Source organism: Carcharhinus amblyrhynchos, unplaced genomic scaffold, assembly GCF_965287045.1.
Source record: "Carcharhinus amblyrhynchos unplaced genomic scaffold, sCarAmb.v2.hapA scaffold_569, whole genome shotgun sequence".
Taxonomy (NCBI): domain Eukaryota; kingdom Metazoa; phylum Chordata; class Chondrichthyes; order Carcharhiniformes; family Carcharhinidae; genus Carcharhinus; species Carcharhinus amblyrhynchos.
Window position 1 is genome coordinate 85,040 of NW_027650309.1, and position 7,635 is coordinate 92,674.

The 7,635-nt window shown below is 54.2% G+C and overlaps 1 long non-coding RNA gene across 1 annotated transcript; it reads left to right on the forward strand.

Annotated features, from left to right (window-relative positions):
* The first annotated feature begins 218 nt into the window (after window positions 1–218).
* Window positions 219–5,341, forward strand: LOC145339614 (uncharacterized). Its single transcript, XR_013886044.1, has 3 exons — window positions 219–297; window positions 3,513–3,660; window positions 5,107–5,341. It is a non-coding gene; the product is annotated as an uncharacterized LOC145339614 (long non-coding RNA).
* The last annotated feature ends 2,294 nt before the right edge of the window (window positions 5,342–7,635 follow it).

Genomic DNA, 7,635 nt, shown 5'->3' on the forward strand with positions numbered 1-7,635 from the left:
TCTGATCTAAGCTGACCTTTCCTGGGTAGTGCCTTGGGGAAGTGAGGGCCGAGGATCGAGGGTGAGGGTGTGGTGGGAGTGGGGGGGTGTGGGGGGGCGGTGAGGGGGGGGGGATTGGGAGGTATTGGGGGGCAGGTGTGGGTCTTGGGGGGGGGTTAGAATGAATTGAACAAGGGGAGAATGCTGGGGGAATCATCACTCTTTTCCCTATTCTTCCAGGTCAAATTTCCACCCTGAAAATGCGCGTCTCCGTGGTGACACTAGTCACCCTTAGCCTCTTCCTGGCTATCCTCGCGGGTAAGTCTGCGGAAAGTTCCGGAAGAGCTAAAGATTAGCCGGAGCCCACTCAATGGCCACAAATGTGTTTGCCTCCCCCCCCGGAGAGGGAGGGGACAGAGGTGGATGTCCCAGGATGCAACTAAACCTCGAGGGAGACACAGCGAGAGGGATAGAGGGATTGGGAAAATAGTCCGGATAGAGAGAGAGAGACAATCGAACATGGGTGAAGGAGAGAGGATGGAGTGGGAGCGAGGGAGGAGAGAGAGAGAGAGGTAAGGTAGAGTGAGTGGCAATGGTGAGGGAGTGAGGAGAGAGTGAGGGGGATGGGGAGGGAGTGAGTGAGGGGGATGGGGAGGGAGAGAGTGAGGGGGATGGGGAGGGAGAGAGTGAGGGGGATGGAGAGAAAGAGAGTGAGGGGGATGGAGAGGGAGAGAGTGAGGGGGATGGGGAGGGAGAGAGTGAGGGGGATGGAGAGGGAGAGAGTGAGAGGGATGGAGAGGGAGAGAGTGAGGGGGATGGAGAGGGAGAGAGTGAGGGGGATGGAGAGGGAGAGAGTGAGGGGGATGGAGAGGAGAGAGTGAGGGGAATGGAGAGGGAGAGAGTGAGGGGGATGGAGAGGGAGAGAGTGAGGAGGATGGAGAGGGAGAGAGTGAGGGGGATGGAGAGGAGAGAGTGAGGGGGATGGAGAGGGAGAGAGTGAGGGGGATGGAGAGGGAGAGACTGAGGGGGATGGAGAGGGAGAGAGTGAGGGGGATGGAGAGGGAGAGAGTGAGGGGGATGGAGAGGAGAGAGTGAGGGGGATGGAGAGGGAGAGAGTGAGAGGGATGGAGAGGGAGAGAGTGAGGGGGATGGAGAGGGAGAGAGTGAGGGGGATGGAGAGGGAGAGAGTGAGGGGGATGGAGAGGGAGAGAGTGAGGGGGATGGAGAGGGAGAGAGTGAGGGGGATGGAGAGGGAGAGAGTGAGGGGGATGGAGAGGGAGAGAGTGAGGGGGATGGAGAGGGAGAGAGTGAGGGGGATGGGGATGGAGAGAGTGAGAGGGATGGAGAGGGAGAGAGTGAGGGGGATGGAGAGGGAGAGAGTGAGGGGGATGGAGAGGGAGAGAGTGAGGGGGATGGAGAGGGAGAGAGTGAGGGGGATGGAGAGGGAGAGACTGAGGGGGATGGAGAGGGAGAGAGTGAGGGGGATGGAGAGGGAGAGAGTGAGGGGGATCGGGATGGAGAGAGTGAGGGGGATGGAGAGGGAGAGAGTGAGGCGGATGAAGAGGAAGAGAGTGAGAGGGATGGAGAGGGAGAGAGTGAGGGGGATGGAGAGGGAGAGAGTGAGGGGGATGGAGAGGGAGAGAGTGAGGGGGATGGAGAGGGAGAGACTGAGGGGGATGGAGAGGGAGAGAGTGAGGGGGATCGGGATGGAGAGAGTGAGGGGGATGGAGAGGGAGAGAGTGAGGCGGATGAAGAGGAAGAGAGTGAGAGGGATGGGGAGGGAGAGAGTGAGGGTGATGGAGAGGGAGAGAGTGAGGGGGATGGAGAGGAGAGAGTGAGGGGGATGGAGAGGGAGAGAGTGAGGGGGATGGAGAGGGAGAGAGTGAGGGGGATGGAGAGGAGAGAATGAGGGGGATGGAGAGGGAGAGAGTGAGGGGGATGGAGAGGGAGAGAGTGAGGGGGATGGAGAGGGAGAGAGTGAGGGGGATGGGGATGGAGAGAGTGAGAGGGACGAAGAGGAAGAGAGTGAGAGGGATGGAGAGGGAGAGAGTGAGGGGGATGGAGAGGGAGAGAGTGAGGTGGATGGCAAGGAGAGAGTGAGGGGGATGGAGAGGAGAGAGTGAGGGGGATGGAGAGGGAGCGAGTGAGGGGGATGGAGAGGGACAGAGTGAGGGGGATGGAGAGGGAGAGAGTGATGGAGATGGAAGGTAAGGGGGATGGAAGGTGGGGGAGGAGGGAGAATGGAGAGGAAGAGGGAAGGAGAATGAAAGGAGGGGGAGGGGATGAGGGGAAGGGGCAAATGAAGGGATGGAGGAATGAGTGGAGACGGACGGGGATGGAGGGTGGGATGGAGGGGAGAGGGGATGGAGGGATGAAGGGGGATGAAATGGAAGGGCGGTTGGAGGGATAGATGGATGGATAGAAAGGGAGGGCTTTGGAGGGATGGGGATGGAATGGGAGGGGGATAGGGTTGGAGGGATTGGTGGTGGGGGAGGGGGGTGAAGGAGGATGAAAGGGGAGGGTGGATGGAGGGACATGGAAAGGGAAGGGGGAAGGAGGGGTGGAGTAAGGGAGGAGCTGGTGTGGAGCAGGATGGAGGGTGCGAAAGATGGAGAGGGAGAATGAAAGAGAGTGAGGGGTGATGGAGAGAGTGAGAGAGGTGGGGATGGAGAGAGAGGTGGGGATGGAGAGAGTGAGGGTGAGGGGTGATGGAGTGAGAGAGAGAGATGGGGATGGAGAGAATGAGAGAGAGATTCGGACGGAGTGAGTGAGAGAGTTGGGAATGGAGTGAGTGCGAAAGAGGTGGGGGTGGAGAGAGTGAGAGAGAGGTGGGGATGGAGAGAGTGAGAGAGTTGGGAATGGAGTGAGTGTGAAAGAGGTGGGGGTGGAGAGAGTGAGAAAGAGGTGGGGATGGAGAGAGTGAGAGTGAGGTGGGAATGGAGAGAGTGAGAAAGAGGTGGGGATGGAGAGAGTGAGAGAGAGGTGGGAATGGAGAGAGTGAGAGAGAGGTGGGGATGGAGAGAGTGAGAGAGAGGTGGGAATGGAGAGAGTGAGAGAGAGGTGGGAATGGAGAGAGTGAGAGAGAGGTGGGGATGGAGAGAGTGAGAGAGAGGTGGGAATGGAGAGAGTGAGAGAGAGGTGGGGATGGAGAGAGTGAGAGAGAGGTGGGGATGGAGAGAGTGAGAGAGAGGTGGGAATGGAGAGAGTGAGAGAGAGGTGGGAATGGAGAGAGTGAGAGAGAGGTGGGGATGGAGAGAGTGAGAGAGAGGTGGGAATGGAGAGAGTGAGAGAGAGGTGGGGATGGAGAGAGTGAGAGAGAGGTGGGAATGGAGAGAGTGAGAGAGAGGTGGGGATGGAGAGAGTGAGAGAGAGGTGGGGATGGAGAGAGTGAGAGAGAGGTGGGAATGGAGAGAGTGAGAAAGAGGTGGGGGTGGAGAGATAAGGGCGTTAGTACAGATGGCTATCTGAATGACGGTTTCCTGGGTGACCCTGTCAGTAGTTGGGCCTTTGAACTGTTATCTCTCCCCCCACAGTACAAGTATCGGCCTACCAGCAGCAAAGGAACCAGCCGGCTGAGTTTAACCTGGATATCCTGCGAGGAGGAGCTCAGGACATCATTAGTCACCTTAAAAGATTCATCTCATCCTTACTGAATGACCCCAACGTCCAAAAGATGCTCGAGTATGTTGGATTATTCCTCAAAACCTCTCTCTGGGTCCTGTGTTTGGGAAGTATCAATCCCAGTTACCACAAATCACACAACATGGTGGAGGCCATTCAGCCCCTTGAGCCTGTTCTGTCATTCAGTGACAGCATGGCTGATCTGTGATCTGTCTCTATTTACCCCTGTATGGATAATAAAAATCTCTCAATCTCCCAGATTGAAAATTAACAATTGGATCAATCCCCACTTGGGGAGAGAATCCCCAACTATTCCTGCGTTTTGTGTGCAGGAGTTTTTCTTGATTTCACTCCCGAAAGTCTGCCCCTCATTTTTAGACACTGCCCCCTCGTCCCAGATTCCCACCAATGGGTGTAAATAGTTTGTCTCTATCCATCCCCATCTGTTCCCCTCTATATCTCAAAAACTTTGATCAAATCTCCCCTTTAACCATTGAAATTCCAGAGTGTTTGATGGGGGACAGTGTAGAGGGAGCTTTACTCTGTATCTAACCCCGTGCAGTACCTGTCCTGGGAGTGTTTGATGGGGGACAGTGTAGAGGGAGCTTTACTCTGTATCTAACCCCGTGCTGTACCTGTCCTGGGAGTGTTTGATGGAGACGGTGTAGAGGGAGCTTTACTCTGTATCTAACCCCGTGCTGTACCTGTCCTGGGAGTGTTTGATGGGGGGACAGTGTAAAGGGAGCTTTACTCTGTATCTAATCCCATCCTGTACCTGTCCTGGGAGTGTTTGATGGGGACAGTGTAGAGGGAGCTTTACTCTGTATCTAACCCCGTGCTGTACCTGTCCTGGAAGTGTTTGATGGGGGGACAGTGTAGAGGGAGTTTTACTCTGTATCTAACCTCGTGCTGTACCTGTCCTGGGAGTGTTTGATGGGGGGACAGTGTAGAGGGAGCTTTACTCTGTATCTAACCCCGTGCTGTACCTGTCCTGGGAGTGTTTGATGAGGACAGTGTAGAGGGAGCTTTACTCTGTATCCAACCCTGTGCTGTACCTGTCCTGGGAGTGTTTGATGGGGGACAGTGTAGAGGGAGCTTTACTCTGTATCTAACCCCGTGCTGTACCTGTCCTGGGAGTGTTTGATGGGGACAGTGTAGAGGGAGCTTTACTCTGTATCTAACCCCATTCTGTACCTGTCCTGGGAGTCTTACCTTATCGATACAAATCATCTTGCACCCTCCTAGTCTCCAGTTGTGTGCGCGTTCCTTCTCGTAACCCAATCATTGCAACACTGAGGCCAAACTGCTGAAGTTTTCCTGTGCAGTTTATTGTGGTTGAATCCCTCCATGTATCTCGGTGGTTGACAGTGAACCCAGTGTGTAGGGTGAGGGCTGACCAGCCCAGGGTGCTCTCTGAGCGCGGGTCCCTCACTGTAACTGGTAACATTGGCCAATCCCCTCAAATGAACAGCAAAGGGATTCATTTTAATTTTTTTTTAATTGCAGAAATATCTTCAAACTGTTTACCAGCCGGCTGAGGGATATTTTCTAATATTGAGAAGAGCAGCAGTGGATCATTTCCAAAGGGCATCCCTTTGTCCTAAAGCTTTCCCGATCTCAGGCCGTGTCCGATTCTGTGGATTTGTAATGACACCTCTTCCTGGCTGCTAGTTCGAATGTCGGAATGTGTGCGTTCTGTTCTGGTCTGGCTCAATCTGAATTATTAAACCTCTACTTTCTATGTTTTCTCTCCGTGTGTTCTTTATATTCATCCTTCCTGCAAAACGCCCAAAAGGGCAGAATCCCAAAACTAAATTCGACTATTGTGTTCAGTGCTGGGTGCTGCACTGTAGGAACGAGGTGGAGTGTTATAGAGAGAGAGAGGGAGCTAGAGAAAGATTGATGAGAATGGTTCTGGGGATGAGGGACCTCAGCAACGCCAATCGATCATATAATACGGGATTGTCCTCCCCGGAGAAGGGGAGGTGGAGAGGGAGATTGGATCGAGCTGTTCAATTTCGCAGAGGGTCTGACATGGAGTGGAGAGGGACTGGGAAACAGACTCACTGGAGGTCTGAGGAAGAACTTTGGGGGGGACTTTACAGTCTGGCTTATTCCGAAACCGGAATATCCCGCCTGAGTTCCATGTTCCATCCCTCTGATTCCCATGGCAGGTACAATTCCAACCTTTATCTCCCAGTGAGTAATTAGGATCGGGAATGCGCTGCCTGAGAGAGCTTGGGGAGGCAGATTCCATTGCGGCTTTTCAAAGGGAATGTATAGGGAGAGGACAGGGAAGACGTAGAGGCTCACAGTATGGAAACAGGCCCTTCGCTCCAACTTGTCCATGCTATCTTTTTTTTTAAACTATCATGCTACTCCCAATTGCCTATGTTTGGCCCATACCCTTCGAGCTGATCTGTGCCCCTCATTATTTTATAGACCTCTATAAGATCATCCATAAGTCTCCTACATTCCAGGGGAAAGGTCTCAGTACGTCCAACCTCTCCTTATAACTCAAACCATCAGATCCCAGTAATATCCGAGTAAATCTTCCCTGCACCTTTTGAGTTTAATCTATTGGATCATAAAATCGTAGAGTCACAGAATCCTACAGAGCAGAAGGAGGCCATTCAGCCCATCAGCACTGAGATCAATCCCACCCAGGCTCTATCCCCGTAGCCCCATATATTTACCCTGCTAGTCCTCCTGACACTACAGGGCAATTTAGCATGGCCAATCCACCTAACCCACATATCTTTGGAGTGTGAGAGGAAACCAGAGCACCCAGAGGAAACCCACCATTTAAATTGCTCCCTCGGAAGGCTAGCACGGAGAATGAGGGGCCAGATGGCCTCCTGTGTTGGGACAGTTCTGTGATTTGTTAAATACACTCTCTGTCTCCTCCTGTGTGGTTTTAACAGTTTGTGCATCGTTCTAAGAAGGAAAACAACACAGCTCAGCATTACCCAGCGGCAGTTATACTGTAGATTGCGCCTTCTTGCACTCACAGTCAACTTAATTCCATGACTTCTGTTTAAAGGACAAAGCCAGGGATAAAACCCCAAACAGCAAAATAACCCGAAGTGAGGAGTTTTATTTCTATTATCTCATTCACCGATTCGATATCTCCCAGTGAGGTCCTGTTTGCAAAGTCGGTATGTACTCAGCAAGATCCCACAAACAGCAGCACCCCCCTCCCTCTCATCCCCGCCCAACTCTTTGTCCATGTATTGACTGGTGGGGTGAAGGGGGGGGATCTTTCACACCCACCCTGACAGGGTAGACAGAACACCAGCACTGACCCTCTGACAGTGCGGCACTCCCTCAGCACTGACCCTCTGACAGTGCGGCACTCCCTCAGCACTGACCCTCTGACAGTGCGGCACTCCCTCAGCACTGACCCTCTGACAGTGCGGCACTCCCTCAGTACTGACCCTCTGACAGTGCGGCACTCCCTCCGCACTGACCCTCTGACAGTGTGGCACTCCCTCAGTACTGACCCTCTGACAGTGCGGCACTCCCTCAGTACTGACCCTCTGACAGTGCGGCACTCCCTCAGCACTGACCCTCTGACAGTGCGGCACTCCCTCAGTACTGACTCTCTGACAGTGCGGCACTCCCTCACTACTGACCCTCTGACAGTGCGGCACAACCTCAGTACTGACCCTCTGACAGTGCGGCACTCCCTCAGCACTGACCCTCTGACAGTGCGGCACTCCCTCAGTACTGACCCTCTGACAGTGCGGCACTCCCTCAGCACTGACCCTCTGACAGTGCGGCACTCCCTCAGTACTGACCCTCTGACAGTGCGGCACTCCCTCAGCACTGACCCTCTGACAGTGCGGCACTCCCTCAGCACTGACCCTCTGACAGTGCGGCACTCCTTCAGTACTGACCCTCTGACAGTGCGGCACTCCCTCAGCACTGACCCTCTGACAGTGCGGCACTCCCTCAGCACTGACCCTCTGACAGTGCGGCACTCCCTCAGCACTGACCCTCTGACAGTGCGGCACTCCCTCAGCACTGACCCTC